The 13020-nt window shown below is 51.5% G+C and overlaps 8 non-coding genes across 8 annotated transcripts; all 8 read right to left on the reverse strand.

The window, feature by feature from the left end:
• Window positions 1-1247: 1247 nt before the first annotated feature.
• Window positions 1248-1366, reverse strand: LOC140469131 (5S ribosomal RNA). The gene has a single exon (XR_011955970.1). It is a non-coding gene; the product is annotated as a 5S ribosomal RNA (ribosomal RNA).
• Window positions 1367-2897: 1531 nt separating this feature from the next.
• On the reverse strand, window positions 2898-3016 carry LOC140469307 (5S ribosomal RNA). The gene has a single exon (XR_011956059.1). It is a non-coding gene; the product is annotated as a 5S ribosomal RNA (ribosomal RNA).
• A 1531-nt stretch (window positions 3017-4547) lies between these two features.
• LOC140469135 (5S ribosomal RNA) lies at window positions 4548-4666 on the reverse strand. The gene has a single exon (XR_011955971.1). It is a non-coding gene; the product is annotated as a 5S ribosomal RNA (ribosomal RNA).
• A 1531-nt stretch (window positions 4667-6197) lies between these two features.
• LOC140469312 (5S ribosomal RNA) lies at window positions 6198-6316 on the reverse strand. The gene has a single exon (XR_011956060.1). It is a non-coding gene; the product is annotated as a 5S ribosomal RNA (ribosomal RNA).
• A 1531-nt stretch (window positions 6317-7847) lies between these two features.
• On the reverse strand, window positions 7848-7966 carry LOC140474372 (5S ribosomal RNA). Its single transcript, XR_011959064.1, has one exon. It is a non-coding gene; the product is annotated as a 5S ribosomal RNA (ribosomal RNA).
• A 1531-nt stretch (window positions 7967-9497) lies between these two features.
• On the reverse strand, window positions 9498-9616 carry LOC140474381 (5S ribosomal RNA). Its single transcript, XR_011959072.1, has one exon. It is a non-coding gene; the product is annotated as a 5S ribosomal RNA (ribosomal RNA).
• A 1531-nt stretch (window positions 9617-11147) lies between these two features.
• Window positions 11148-11266, reverse strand: LOC140475768 (5S ribosomal RNA). The gene has a single exon (XR_011960257.1). It is a non-coding gene; the product is annotated as a 5S ribosomal RNA (ribosomal RNA).
• Window positions 11267-12801: 1535 nt separating this feature from the next.
• On the reverse strand, window positions 12802-12920 carry LOC140468139 (5S ribosomal RNA). The gene has a single exon (XR_011955601.1). It is a non-coding gene; the product is annotated as a 5S ribosomal RNA (ribosomal RNA).
• Window positions 12921-13020: the final 100 nt, after the last annotated feature.

Consider the following 13020-nt stretch of genomic DNA (forward strand, 5'->3'; position numbering starts at 1 on the left):
GAATGGCAGGCAGTGACCAGTGGGGTACCGCAGGGATCAGTACTGGGACCGCAGCTTTTTACAATATATGTTCATGATATAGAAGATGCTATTAGCAATAACATTAGCAAATTTGCTGATGATACTGAGCTGGGTGGCAGGGTGAAATGTGATGAGGATGTTAGGAGATTACCGGGTGACCTGGACAAGTTAGGTGAGTGGTCAGATGCATGGCAGATGCACTTTAATGTGGATAAATGGATGCTTATCCACTTTGGTGGCAAGAACAGGAAGGCAGATTACTACCTAAATGGAATCAATTTCGGTCAAGGGACAGTACCGAGAGATCTGGGGGTTCTTGTACACCACTCAATGAAGGTCAGCATGCAGGTACAGCAGGTAGTGAAGAAGGCTAATAGCATGCTGGCCTTCATAACAAGAGGGATCGAGTACAGAAGCAAAGAGGTTCTTCTGCAGGTGTACAGGGCCCTGGTGAGACCACACCTGGAGTACTGTGTGCAGATCTGGTCTCCAAATTTGAGGAGAGACATTCTGGCTATTGAGGGAGTGCAGCGTAGGTTGACGAGGTCAATTCCTGGAATGGCGGGATTACCTGACACTGAAAGACTGGAGCGACTGGGCTTGTGTACCCTTGAGTTTAGAAGACTGAGAGGGGATCTGGTTGAGACATATAGGATTATCAAAGGATTGGACACTCTGGCGGCAGGAAACGTGAGTGCCGAAACAGAGGACACAGCTTAAAAATACGGGGTAGACCGTTTAGGACAGAGATGAGGAGAAACGTCTTCACCCAGAGAGTGGTGGCTGTGTGGAATGCTCTGCCCCAGAGGGCAGTGGAGGCCCAGTCTCTGGATTCATTGAAGAAAGAGTTGGACAGAGCTCTCAAGGATAGTGGAATCAAGGCTTATGGAGATAAGGCAGGAACAGGATACTGATTAAGGATGATCAGCCATGATCATATTGAATGGTGGTGCAGGCTCCAAGGGCAGAATGGCCAACTCCTGCACCTATTGTCTATTGTCCTCCTTTCCTGACTGCCAGCCGCAGACAGCGTGCAGCCCCAATCCCTTTCTTTCCGTCTTTCTTGCTGATTTTGGCAGCGCTCCGCTCTCCTCCCCTCCCTGTCTCCTGCCTGCAGGAGACTGATGCCAGGCACAGCGGCAGCAAAAATAACCTGTCGCTGCATTGCGTGCGTGGCCCAACACGAGTGCAGAGGGGTGACTTGAGCAGCCCCTGCTGGCGTTAAAAGCCTACTGCACCTGGTATTCCCAGGCGGTCTCCCATCCAAGTACTAACCAGGGCTGAGTCCGCTTAGCTTCCGAGATCAGACGAGATCGGGCGCTTTCAGACTAGTATGGCCGTAGGCGCTGGCCCCTGCCTTTTCTCCCCACTTCAAGGCGTGCTGGCCAGCCACATTTTCTTTGCTGCTCTTTCTCTTGATCCCCTTTGTTTTTTTTTTCTCTCTTTTCTCTTTGCTCTTCCTCCTCCGTGCGTGCTTCCCTCCCTCCCTCCCTCCAGCTAGCCCTTGCCCACCAGGCTCCTGTCGTCTCCCACATCCCCACACAGGCCAACTGCAAGACCTCCCCCTGCTTCATAGGGCTGCAGCCTGCATTCTCTCATCCTTCCACACTCCTCCACGCCTCCATTTCGGAATGGCAGGCAGTGACCAGTGGGGTACCGCAGGGATCAGTACTGGGACCGCAGCTTTTTACAATATATGTTCATGATATAGAAGATGCTATTAGCAATAACATTAGCAAATTTGCTGATGATACTGAGCTGGGTGGCAGGGTGAAATGTGATGAGGATGTTAGGAGATTACCGGGTGACCTGGACAAGTTAGGTGAGTGGTCAGATGCATGGCAGATGCACTTTAATGTGGATAAATGGATGCTTATCCACTTTGGTGGCAAGAACAGGAAGGCAGATTACTACCTAAATGGAATCAATTTCGGTCAAGGGACAGTACCGAGAGATCTGGGGGTTCTTGTACACCACTCAATGAAGGTTAGCATGCAGGTACAGCAGGTAGTGAAGAAGGCTAATAGCATGCTGGCCTTCATAACAAGAGGGATCGAGTACAGAAGCAAAGAGGTTCTTCTGCAGGTGTACAGGGCCCTGGTGAGACCACACCTGGAGTACTGTGTGCAGTTCTGGTCTCCAAATTTGAGGAGACACATTCTGGCTATTGAGGGAGTGCAGCGTAGGTTGACGAGGTCAATTCCTGGAATGGCGGGATTACCTTACACTGAAAGACTGGAGCGACTGGGCTTGTGTACCCTTGAGTTTAGAAGACTGAGAGGGGATCTGGTTGAGACATATAAGATTATCAAAGGATTGGACATTCTGGCGGCAGGAAACGTGAGTGCCGAAACAGAGGACACAGCTTAAAAATACAGGGTAGACCGTTTAGGACAGAGATGAGGAGAAACGTCTTCACCCAGAGAGTGGTGGCTGTGTGGAATGCTCTGCCCCAGAGGGCAGTGGAGGCCCAGTCTCTGGATTCATTGAAGAAAGAGTTGGACAGAGCTCTCAAGGATAGTGGAATCAAGGCTTATGGAGATAAGGCAGGAACAGGATACTGATTAAGGATGATCAGCCATGATCATATTGAATGGTGGTGCAGGCTCCAAGGGCAGAATGGCCAACTCCTGCACCTATTGTCTATTGTCCTCCTTTCCTGACTGCCAGCCGCAGACAGCGTGCAGCCCCAATCCCTTTCTTTCCGTCTTTCTTGCTGATTTTGGCAGCGCTCCGCTCTCCTCCCCTCCCTGTCTCCTGCCTGCAGGAGACTGATGCCAGGCACAGCGGCAGCAAAAATAACCTGTCGCTGCATTGCGTGCGTGGCCCAACACGAGTGCAGAGGGGTGACTTGAGCAGCCCCTGCTGGCGGAAAAAGCCTACTGCACCTGGTATTCCCAGGCGGTCTCCCATCCAAGTACTAACCAGGCCTGAGTCTGCTTAGCTTTCGAGATCAGACGAGATCAGGCGTTTTCAGACTAGTATGGCCGTAGGCACTACCCCCTGCCTTTTCTCCCCACTTCAAGGCGTGCTGGCCAGCCACATTTTCTTTGCTGCTCTTTCTCTTGATCCCCTTTGTTTTTTTTTTCTCTCTTTTCTCTTTGCTCTTCCTCCTCCGTGCGTGCTTCCCTCCCTCCCTCCCTCCAGCTAGCCCTTGCCCACCAGGCTCCTGTCGTCTCCCACATCCCCACACAGGCCAACTGCAAGACCTCCCCCTGCTTCATAGGGCTGCAGCCTGCATTCTCTCATCCTTCCACACTCCTCCACGCCTCCATTTCGGAATGGCAGGCAGTGACCAGTGGGGTACCGCAGGGATCAGTACTGGGACCGCAGCTTTTTACAATATATGTTCATGATATAGAAGATGCTATTAGCAATAACATTAGCAAATTTACTGATGATACTGAGCTGGGTGGCAGGGTGAAATGTGATGAGGATGTTAGGAGATTACCGGGTGACCTGGACAAGTTAGGTGAGTGGTCAGATGCATGGCAGATGCACTTTAATGTGGATAAATGGATGCTTATCCACTTTGGTGGCAAGAACAGGAAGGCAGATTACTTCCTAAATGGAATCAATTTCGGTCAAGGGACAGTACCGAGAGATCTGGGGGTTCTTGTACACCACTCAATGAAGGTAAGCATGCAGGTACAGCAGGTAGTGAAGAAGGCTAATAGCATGCTGGCCTTCATAACAAGAGGGATCGAGTACAGAAGCAAAGAGGTTCTTCTGCAGGTGTACAGGGCCCTGGTGAGACCACACCTGGAGTACTGTGTGCAGTTCTGGTCTCCAAATTTGAGGAGAGACATTCTGGCTATTGAGGGAGTGCAGCCTAGGTTGACGAGGTCAATTCCTGGAATGGCGGGATTACCTTACACTGAAAGACTGGAGCGACTGGGCTTGTGTACCCTTGAGTTTAGAAGACTGAGAGGGGATCTGGTTGAGACATATAAGATTATCAAAGGATTGGACACTCTGGCGGCAGGAAACGTGAGTGCCGAAACAGAGGACACAGCTTAAAAATACGGGGTAGACCGTTTAGGACAGAGATGAGGAGAAACGTCTTCACCCAGAGAGTGGTGGCTGTGTGGAATGCTCTGCCCCAGAGGGCAGTGGAGGCCCAGTCTCTGGATTCATTGAAGAAAGAGTTGGACAGAGCTCTCAAGGATAGTGGAATCAAGGCTTATGGAGATAAGGCAGGAACAGGATACTGATTAAGGATGATCAGCCATGATCATATTGAATGGTGGTGCAGGCTCCAAGGGCAGAATGGCCAACTCCTGCACCTATTGTCTATTGTCCTCCTTTCCTGACTGCCAGCCGCAGACAGCGTGCAGCCCCAATCCCTTTCTTTCCGTCTTTCTTGCTGATTTTGGCAGCGCTCCGCTCTCCTCCCCTCCCTGTCTCCTGCCTGCAGGAGACTGATGCCAGGCACAGCGGCAGCAAAAATAACCTGTCGCTGCATTGCGTGCGTGGCCCAACACGAGTGCAGAGGGGTGACTTGAGCAGCCCCTGCTGGCGTTAAAAGCCTACTGCACCTGGTATTCCCAGGCGGTCTCCCATCCAAGTACTAACCAGGGCTGAGTCCGCTTAGCTTCCGAGATCAGACGAGATCGGGCGCTTTCAGACTAGTATGGCCGTAGGCGCTGGCCCCTGCCTTTTCTCCCCACTTCAAGGCGTGCTGGCCAGCCACATTTTCTTTGCTGCTCTTTCTCTTGATCCCCTTTGTTTTTTTTTTCTCTCTTTTCTCTTTGCTCTTCCTCCTCCGTGCGTGCTTCCCTCCCTCCCTCCCTCCAGCTAGCCCTTGCCCACCAGGCTCCTGTCGTCTCCCACATCCCCACACAGGCCAACTGCAAGACCTCCCCCTGCTTCATAGGGCTGCAGCCTGCATTCTCTCATCCTTCCACACTCCTCCACGCCTCCATTTCGGAATGGCAGGCAGTGACCAGTGGGGTACCGCAGGGATCAGTACTGGGACCGCAGCTTTTTACAATATATGTTCATGATATAGAAGATGCTATTAGCAATAACATTAGCAAATTTGCTGATGATACTGAGCTGGGTGGCAGGGTGAAATGTGATGAGGATGTTAGGAGATTACCGGGTGACCTGGACAAGTTAGGTGAGTGGTCAGATGCATGGCAGATGCACTTTAATGTGGATAAATGGATGCTTATCCACTTTGGTGGCAAGAACAGGAAGGCAGATTACTACCTAAATGGAATCAATTTCGGTCAAGGGACAGTACCGAGAGATCTGGGGGTTCTTGTACACCACTCAATGAAGGTTAGCATGCAGGTACAGCAGGTAGTGAAGAAGGCTAATAGCATGCTGGCCTTCATAACAAGAGGGATCGAGTACAGAAGCAAAGAGGTTCTTCTGCAGGTGTACAGGGCCCTGGTGAGACCACACCTGGAGTACTGTGTGCAGTTCTGGTCTCCAAATTTGAGGAGACACATTCTGGCTATTGAGGGAGTGCAGCGTAGGTTGACGAGGTCAATTCCTGGAATGGCGGGATTACCTTACACTGAAAGACTGGAGCGACTGGGCTTGTGTACCCTTGAGTTTAGAAGACTGAGAGGGGATCTGGTTGAGACATATAAGATTATCAAAGGATTGGACATTCTGGCGGCAGGAAACGTGAGTGCCGAAACAGAGGACACAGCTTAAAAATACAGGGTAGACCGTTTAGGACAGAGATGAGGAGAAACGTCTTCACCCAGAGAGTGGTGGCTGTGTGGAATGCTCTGCCCCAGAGGGCAGTGGAGGCCCAGTCTCTGGATTCATTGAAGAAAGAGTTGGACAGAGCTCTCAAGGATAGTGGAATCAAGGCTTATGGAGATAAGGCAGGAACAGGATACTGATTAAGGATGATCAGCCATGATCATATTGAATGGTGGTGCAGGCTCCAAGGGCAGAATGGCCAACTCCTGCACCTATTGTCTATTGTCCTCCTTTCCTGACTGCCAGCCGCAGACAGCGTGCAGCCCCAATCCCTTTCTTTCCGTCTTTCTTGCTGATTTTGGCAGCGCTCCGCTCTCCTCCCCTCCCTGTCTCCTGCCTGCAGGAGACTGATGCCAGGCACAGCGGCAGCAAAAATAACCTGTCGCTGCATTGCGTGCGTGGCCCAACACGAGTGCAGAGGGGTGACTTGAGCAGCCCCTGCTGGCGGAAAAAGCCTACTGCACCTGGTATTCCCAGGCGGTCTCCCATCCAAGTACTAACCAGGCCTGAGTCTGCTTAGCTTTCGAGATCAGACGAGATCAGGCGTTTTCAGACTAGTATGGCCGTAGGCACTACCCCCTGCCTTTTCTCCCCACTTCAAGGCGTGCTGGCCAGCCACATTTTCTTTGCTGCTCTTTCTCTTGATCCCCTTTGTTTTTTTTTTCTCTCTTTTCTCTTTGCTCTTCCTCCTCCGTGCGTGCTTCCCTCCCTCCCTCCCTCCAGCTAGCCCTTGCCCACCAGGCTCCTGTCGTCTCCCACATCCCCACACAGGCCAACTGCAAGACCTCCCCCTGCTTCATAGGGCTGCAGCCTGCATTCTCTCATCCTTCCACACTCCTCCACGCCTCCATTTCGGAATGGCAGGCAGTGACCAGTGGGGTACCGCAGGGATCAGTACTGGGACCGCAGCTTTTTACAATATATGTTCATGATATAGAAGATGCTATTAGCAATAACATTAGCAAATTTACTGATGATACTGAGCTGGGTGGCAGGGTGAAATGTGATGAGGATGTTAGGAGATTACCGGGTGACCTGGACAAGTTAGGTGAGTGGTCAGATGCATGGCAGATGCACTTTAATGTGGATAAATGGATGCTTATCCACTTTGGTGGCAAGAACAGGAAGGCAGATTACTTCCTAAATGGAATCAATTTCGGTCAAGGGACAGTACCGAGAGATCTGGGGGTTCTTGTACACCACTCAATGAAGGTAAGCATGCAGGTACAGCAGGTAGTGAAGAAGGCTAATAGCATGCTGGCCTTCATAACAAGAGGGATCGAGTACAGAAGCAAAGAGGTTCTTCTGCAGGTGTACAGGGCCCTGGTGAGACCACACCTGGAGTACTGTGTGCAGTTCTGGTCTCCAAATTTGAGGAGAGACATTCTGGCTATTGAGGGAGTGCAGCCTAGGTTGACGAGGTCAATTCCTGGAATGGCGGGATTACCTTACACTGAAAGACTGGAGCGACTGGGCTTGTGTACCCTTGAGTTTAGAAGACTGAGAGGGGATCTGGTTGAGACATATAAGATTATCAAAGGATTGGACACTCTGGCGGCAGGAAACGTGAGTGCCGAAACAGAGGACACAGCTTAAAAATACGGGGTAGACCGTTTAGGACAGAGATGAGGAGAAACGTCTTCACCCAGAGAGTGGTGGCTGTGTGGAATGCTCTGCCCCAGAGGGCAGTGGAGGCCCAGTCTCTGGATTCATTGAAGAAAGAGTTGGACAGAGCTCTCAAGGATAGTGGAATCAAGGCTTATGGAGATAAGGCAGGAACAGGATACTGATTAAGGATGATCAGCCATGATCATATTGAATGGTGGTGCAGGCTCCAAGGGCAGAATGGCCAACTCCTGCACCTATTGTCTATTGTCCTCCTTTCCTGACTGCCAGCCGCAGACAGCGTGCAGCCCCAATCCCTTTCTTTCCGTCTTTCTTGCTGATTTTGGCAGCGCTCCGCTCTCCTCCCCTCCCTGTCTCCTGCCTGCAGGAGACTGATGCCAGGCACAGCGGCAGCAAAAATAACCTGTCGCTGCATTGCGTGCGTGGCCCAACACGAGTGCAGAGGGGTGACTTGAGCAGCCCCTGCTGGCGGAAAAAGCCTACTGCACCTGGTATTCCCAGGCGGTCTCCCATCCAAGTACTAACCAGGCCTGAGTCTGCTTAGCTTCCGAGATCAGACGAGATCGGGCGTTTTCAGACTAGTATGGCCGTAGGCGCTGGCGCCAGCCTTTTCTCCCCACTTCAAGGCGTGCTGGCCAGCCACATTTTCTTTGCTGCTCTTTCTCTTGATCCCCTTTGTTTTTTTTTTCTCTCTTTTCTCTTTGCTCTTCCTCCTCCGTGCGTGCTTCCCTCCCTCCCTCCCTCCAGCTAGCCCTTGCCCACCAGGCTCCTGTCGTATCCCACATCCCCACACAGGCCAACTGCAAGACCTCCCCCTGCTTCATAGGGCTGCAGCCTGCATTCTCTCATCCTTCCACACTCCTCCACGCCTCCATTTCGGAATGGCAGGCAGTGACCAGTGGGGTACCGCAGGGATCAGTACTGGGACCGCAGCTTTTTACAATATATATTCATGATATAGAAGATGCTATTAGCAATAACATTAGCAAATTTGCTGATGATACTGAGCTGGGTGGCAGGGTGAAATGTGATGAGGATGTTAGGAGATTACCGGGTGACCTGGACAAGTTAGGTGAGTGGTCAGATGCATGGCAGATGCACTTTAATGTGGATAAATGGATGCTTATCCACTTTGGTGGCAAGAACAGGAAGGCAGATTACTACCTAAATGGAATCAATTTCGGTCAAGGGACAGTACCGAGAGATCTGGGGGTTCTTGTACACCACTCAATGAAGGTCAGCATGCAGGTACAGCAGGTAGTGAAGAAGGCTAATAGCATGCTGGCCTTCATAACAAGAGGGATCGAGTACAGAAGCAAAGAGGTTCTTCTGCAGGTGTACAGGGCCCTGGTGAGACCACACCTGGAGTACTGTGTGCAGTTCTGGTCTCCAAATTTGAGGAGACACATTCTGGCTATTGAGGGAGTGCAGCGTAGGTTGACGAGGTCAATTCCTGGAATGGCGGGATTACCTTACACTGAAAGACTGGAGTGACTGGGCTTGTGTACCCTTGAGTTTAGAAGACTGAGAGGGGATCTGGTTGAGACATATAAGATTATCAAAGGATTGGACACTCTGGCGGCAGGAAACGTGAGTGCCGAAACAGAGGACACAGCTTAAAAATACGGGGTAGACCGTTTAGGACAGAGATGAGGAGAAACGTCTTCACCCAGAGAGTGGTGGCTGTGTGGAATGCTCTGCCCCAGAGGGCAGTGGAGGCCCAGTCTCTGGATTCATTGAAGAAAGAGTTGGACAGAGCTCTCAAGGATAGTGGAATCAAGGCTTATGGAGATAAGGCAGGAACAGGATACTGATTAAGGATGATCAGCCATGATCATATTGAATGGTGGTGCAGGCTCCAAGGGCAGAATGGCCAACTCCTGCACCTATTGTCTATTGTCCTCCTTTCCTGACTGCCAGCCGCAGACAGCGTGCAGCCCCAATCCCTTTCTTTCCGTCTTTCTTGCTGATTTTGGCAGCGCTCCGCTCTCCTCCCCTCCCTGTCTCCTGCCTGCAGGAGACTGATGCCAGGCACAGCGGCAGCAAAAATAACCTGTCGCTGCATTGCGTGCGTGGCCCAACACGAGTGCAGAGGGGTGACTTGAGCAGCCCCTGCTGGCGGAAAAAGCCTACTGCACCTGGTATTCCCAGGCGGTCTCCCATCCAAGTACTAACCAGGCCTGAGTCTGCTTAGCTTCCGAGATCAGACGAGATCGGGCGTTTTCAGACTAGTATGGCCGTAGGCGCTGGCCCCTGCCTTTTCTCCCCACTTGAAGGCGTGCTGGCCAGCCACATTTTCTTTGCTGCTCTTTCTCTTGATCCCCTTTGTTTTTTTTTTCTCTCTTTTCTCTTTGCTCTTCCTCCTCCGTGCGTGCTTCCCTCCCTCCCTCCCTCCAGCTAGCCCTTGCCCACCAGGCTCCTGTCGTCTCCCACATCCCCACACAGGCCAACTGCAAGACCTCCCCCTGCTTCATAGGGCTGCAGCCTGCATTCTCTCATCCTTCCACACTCCTCCACGCCTCCATTTCGGAATGGCAGGCAGTGACCAGTGGGGTACCGCAGGGATCAGTACTGGGACCGCAGCTTTTTACAATATATGTTCATGATATAGAAGATGCTATTAGCAATAACATTAGCAAATTTGCTGATGATACTGAGCTGGGTGGCAGGGTGAAATGTGATGAGGATGTTAGGAGATTACCGGGTGACCTGGACAAGTTAGGTGAGTGGTCAGATGCATGGCAGATGCACTTTAATGTGGATAAATGGATGCTTATCCACTTTGGTGGCAAGAACAGGAAGGCAGATTACTACCTAAATGGAATCAATTTCGGTCAAGGGACAGTACCGAGAGATCTGGGGGTTCTTGTACACCACTCAATGAAGGTCAGCATGCAGGTACAGCAGGTAGTGAAGAAGGCTAATAGCATGCTGGCCTTCATAACAAGAGGGATCGAGTACAGAAGCAAAGAGGTTCTTCTGCAGGTGTACAGGGCCCTGGTGAGACCACACCTGGAGTACTGTGTGCAGATCTGGTCTCCAAATTTGAGGAGAGACATTCTGGCTATTGAGGGAGTGCAGCGTAGGTTGACGAGGTCAATTCCTGGAATGGCGGGATTACCTGACACTGAAAGACTGGAGCGACTGGGCTTGTGTACCCTTGAGTTTAGAAGACTGAGAGGGGATCTGGTTGAGACATATAGGATTATCAAAGGATTGGACACTCTGGCGGCAGGAAACGTGAGTGCCGAAACAGAGGACACAGCTTAAAAATACGGGGTAGACCGTTTAGGACAGAGATGAGGAGAAACGTCTTCACCCAGAGAGTGGTGGCTGTGTGGAATGCTCTGCCCCAGAGGGCAGTGGAGGCCCAGTCTCTGGATTCATTGAAGAAAGAGTTGGACAGAGCTCTCAAGGATAGTGGAATCAAGGCTTATGGAGATAAGGCAGGAACAGGATACTGATTAAGGATGATCAGCCATGATCATATTGAATGGTGGTGCAGGCTCCAAGGGCAGAATGGCCAACTCCTGCACCTATTGTCTATTGTCCTCCTTTCCTGACTGCCAGCCGCAGACAGCGTGCAGCCCCAATCCCTTTCTTTCCGTCTTTCTTGCTGATTTTGGCAGCGCTCCGCTCTCCTCCCCTCCCTCTCTCCTGCCTGCAGGAGACTGATGCCAGGCACAGCGGCAGCAAAAATAACCTGTCGCTGCATTGCGTGCGTGGCCCAACACGAGTGCAGAGGGGTGACTTGAGCAGCCCCTGCTGGCGGAAAAAGCCTACTGCACCTGGTATTCCCAGGCGGTCTCCCATCCAAGTACTAACCAGGCCTGAGTCTGCTTAGCTTCCGAGATCAGACGAGATCGGGCGTTTTCAGACTAGTATGGCCATAGGCGCTGCCCCCTGCCTTTTCTCCCCACTTCAAGGCGTGCTGGCCAGCCACATTTTCTTTGCTGCTCTTTCTCTTGATCCCCTTTGTTTTTTTTTTCTCTCTTTTCTCTTTGCTCTTCCTCCTCCCTGCGTGCTTCCCTCCCTCCCTCCCTCCCTCCAGCTAGCCCTTGCCCACCAGGCTCCTGTCGTCTCCCACATCCCCACACAGGCCAACTGCAAGACCTCCCCCTGCTTCATAGGGCTGCAGCCTGCATTCTCTCATCCTTCCACACTCCTCCACGCCTCCATTTCGGAATGGCAGGCAGTGACCAGTGGGGTACCGCAGGGATCAGTACTGGGACCGCAGCTTTTTACAATATATGTTCATGATATAGAAGATGCTATTAGCAATAACATTAGCAAATTTGCTGATGATACTGAGCTGGGTGGCAGGGTGAAATGTGATGAGGATGTTAGGAGATTACCGGGTGACCTGGACAAGTTAGGTGAGTGGTCAGATGCATGGCAGATGCACTTTAATGTGGATAAATGGATGCTTATCCACTTTGGTGGCAAGAACAGGAAGGCAGATTACTACCTAAATGGAATCAATTTCGGTCAAGGGACAGTACCGAGAGATCTGGGGGTTCTTGTACACCACTCAATGAAGGTAAGCATGCAGGTACAGCAGGTAGTGAAGAAGGCTAATAGCATGCTGGCCTTCATAACAAGAGGGATCGAGTACAGAAGCAAAGAGGTTCTTCTGCAGGTGTACAGGGCCCTGGTGAGACCACACCTGGAGTACTGTGTGCAGTTCTGGTCTCCAAATTTGAGGAGAGACATTCTGGCTATTGAGGGAGTGCAGCGTAGGTTGACGAGATCAATTCCTGGAATGGCGGGATTACCTTACACTGAAAGACTGGAGCGACTGGGCTTGTGTACCCTTGAGTTTAGAAAACTGAGAGGGGATCTGGTTCAGACATATAGGATTATCAAAGGATTGGACACTCTGGCGGCAGGAAACGTGAGTGCCGAAACAGAGGACACAGCTTAAAAATACGGGGTAGACCGTTTAGGACAGAGATGAGGAGAAACGTCTTCACCCAGAGAGTGGTGGCTGTGTGGAATGCTCTGCCCCAGAGGGCAGTGGAGGCCCAGTCTCTGGATTCATTGAAGAAAGAGTTGGACAGAGCTCTCAAGGATAGTGGAATCAAGGCTTATGGAGATAAGGCAGGAACAGGATACTGATTAAGGATGATCAGCCATGATCATATTGAATGGTGGTGCAGGCTCCAAGGGCAGAATGGCCAACTCCTGCACCTATTGTCTATTGTCCTCCTTTCCTGACTGCCAGCCGCAGACAGCGTGCAGCCCCAATCCCTTTCTTTCCGTCTTTCTTGCTGATTTTGGCAGCGCTCCGCTCTCCTCCCCTCCCTGTCTCCTGCCTGCAGGAGACTGATGCCAGGCACAGCGGCAGCAAAAATAACCTGTCGCTGCATTGCGTGCGTGGCCCAACACGAGTGCAGAGGGGTGACTTGAAAAGCCCCTGCTGGCGTTAAAAGCCTACTGCACCTGGTATTCCCAGGCGGTCTCCCATCCAAGTACTAACCAGGCCCGAGTCTGCTTAGCTTCCGAGATCAGACGAAATCGGGCGCTTTCAGACTAGTATGGCCGTAGGCGCTGGCCCCTGCCTTTTCTCCCCACTTCAAGGCGTGCTGGCCAGCCACATTTTCTTTGCTGCTCTTTCTCTTGATCCCCTTTGTTTTTTTTCTCTCTTTT

Source organism: Chiloscyllium punctatum, chromosome 3 (genome assembly GCF_047496795.1).
Source record: "Chiloscyllium punctatum isolate Juve2018m chromosome 3, sChiPun1.3, whole genome shotgun sequence".
Taxonomy (NCBI): domain Eukaryota; kingdom Metazoa; phylum Chordata; class Chondrichthyes; order Orectolobiformes; family Hemiscylliidae; genus Chiloscyllium; species Chiloscyllium punctatum.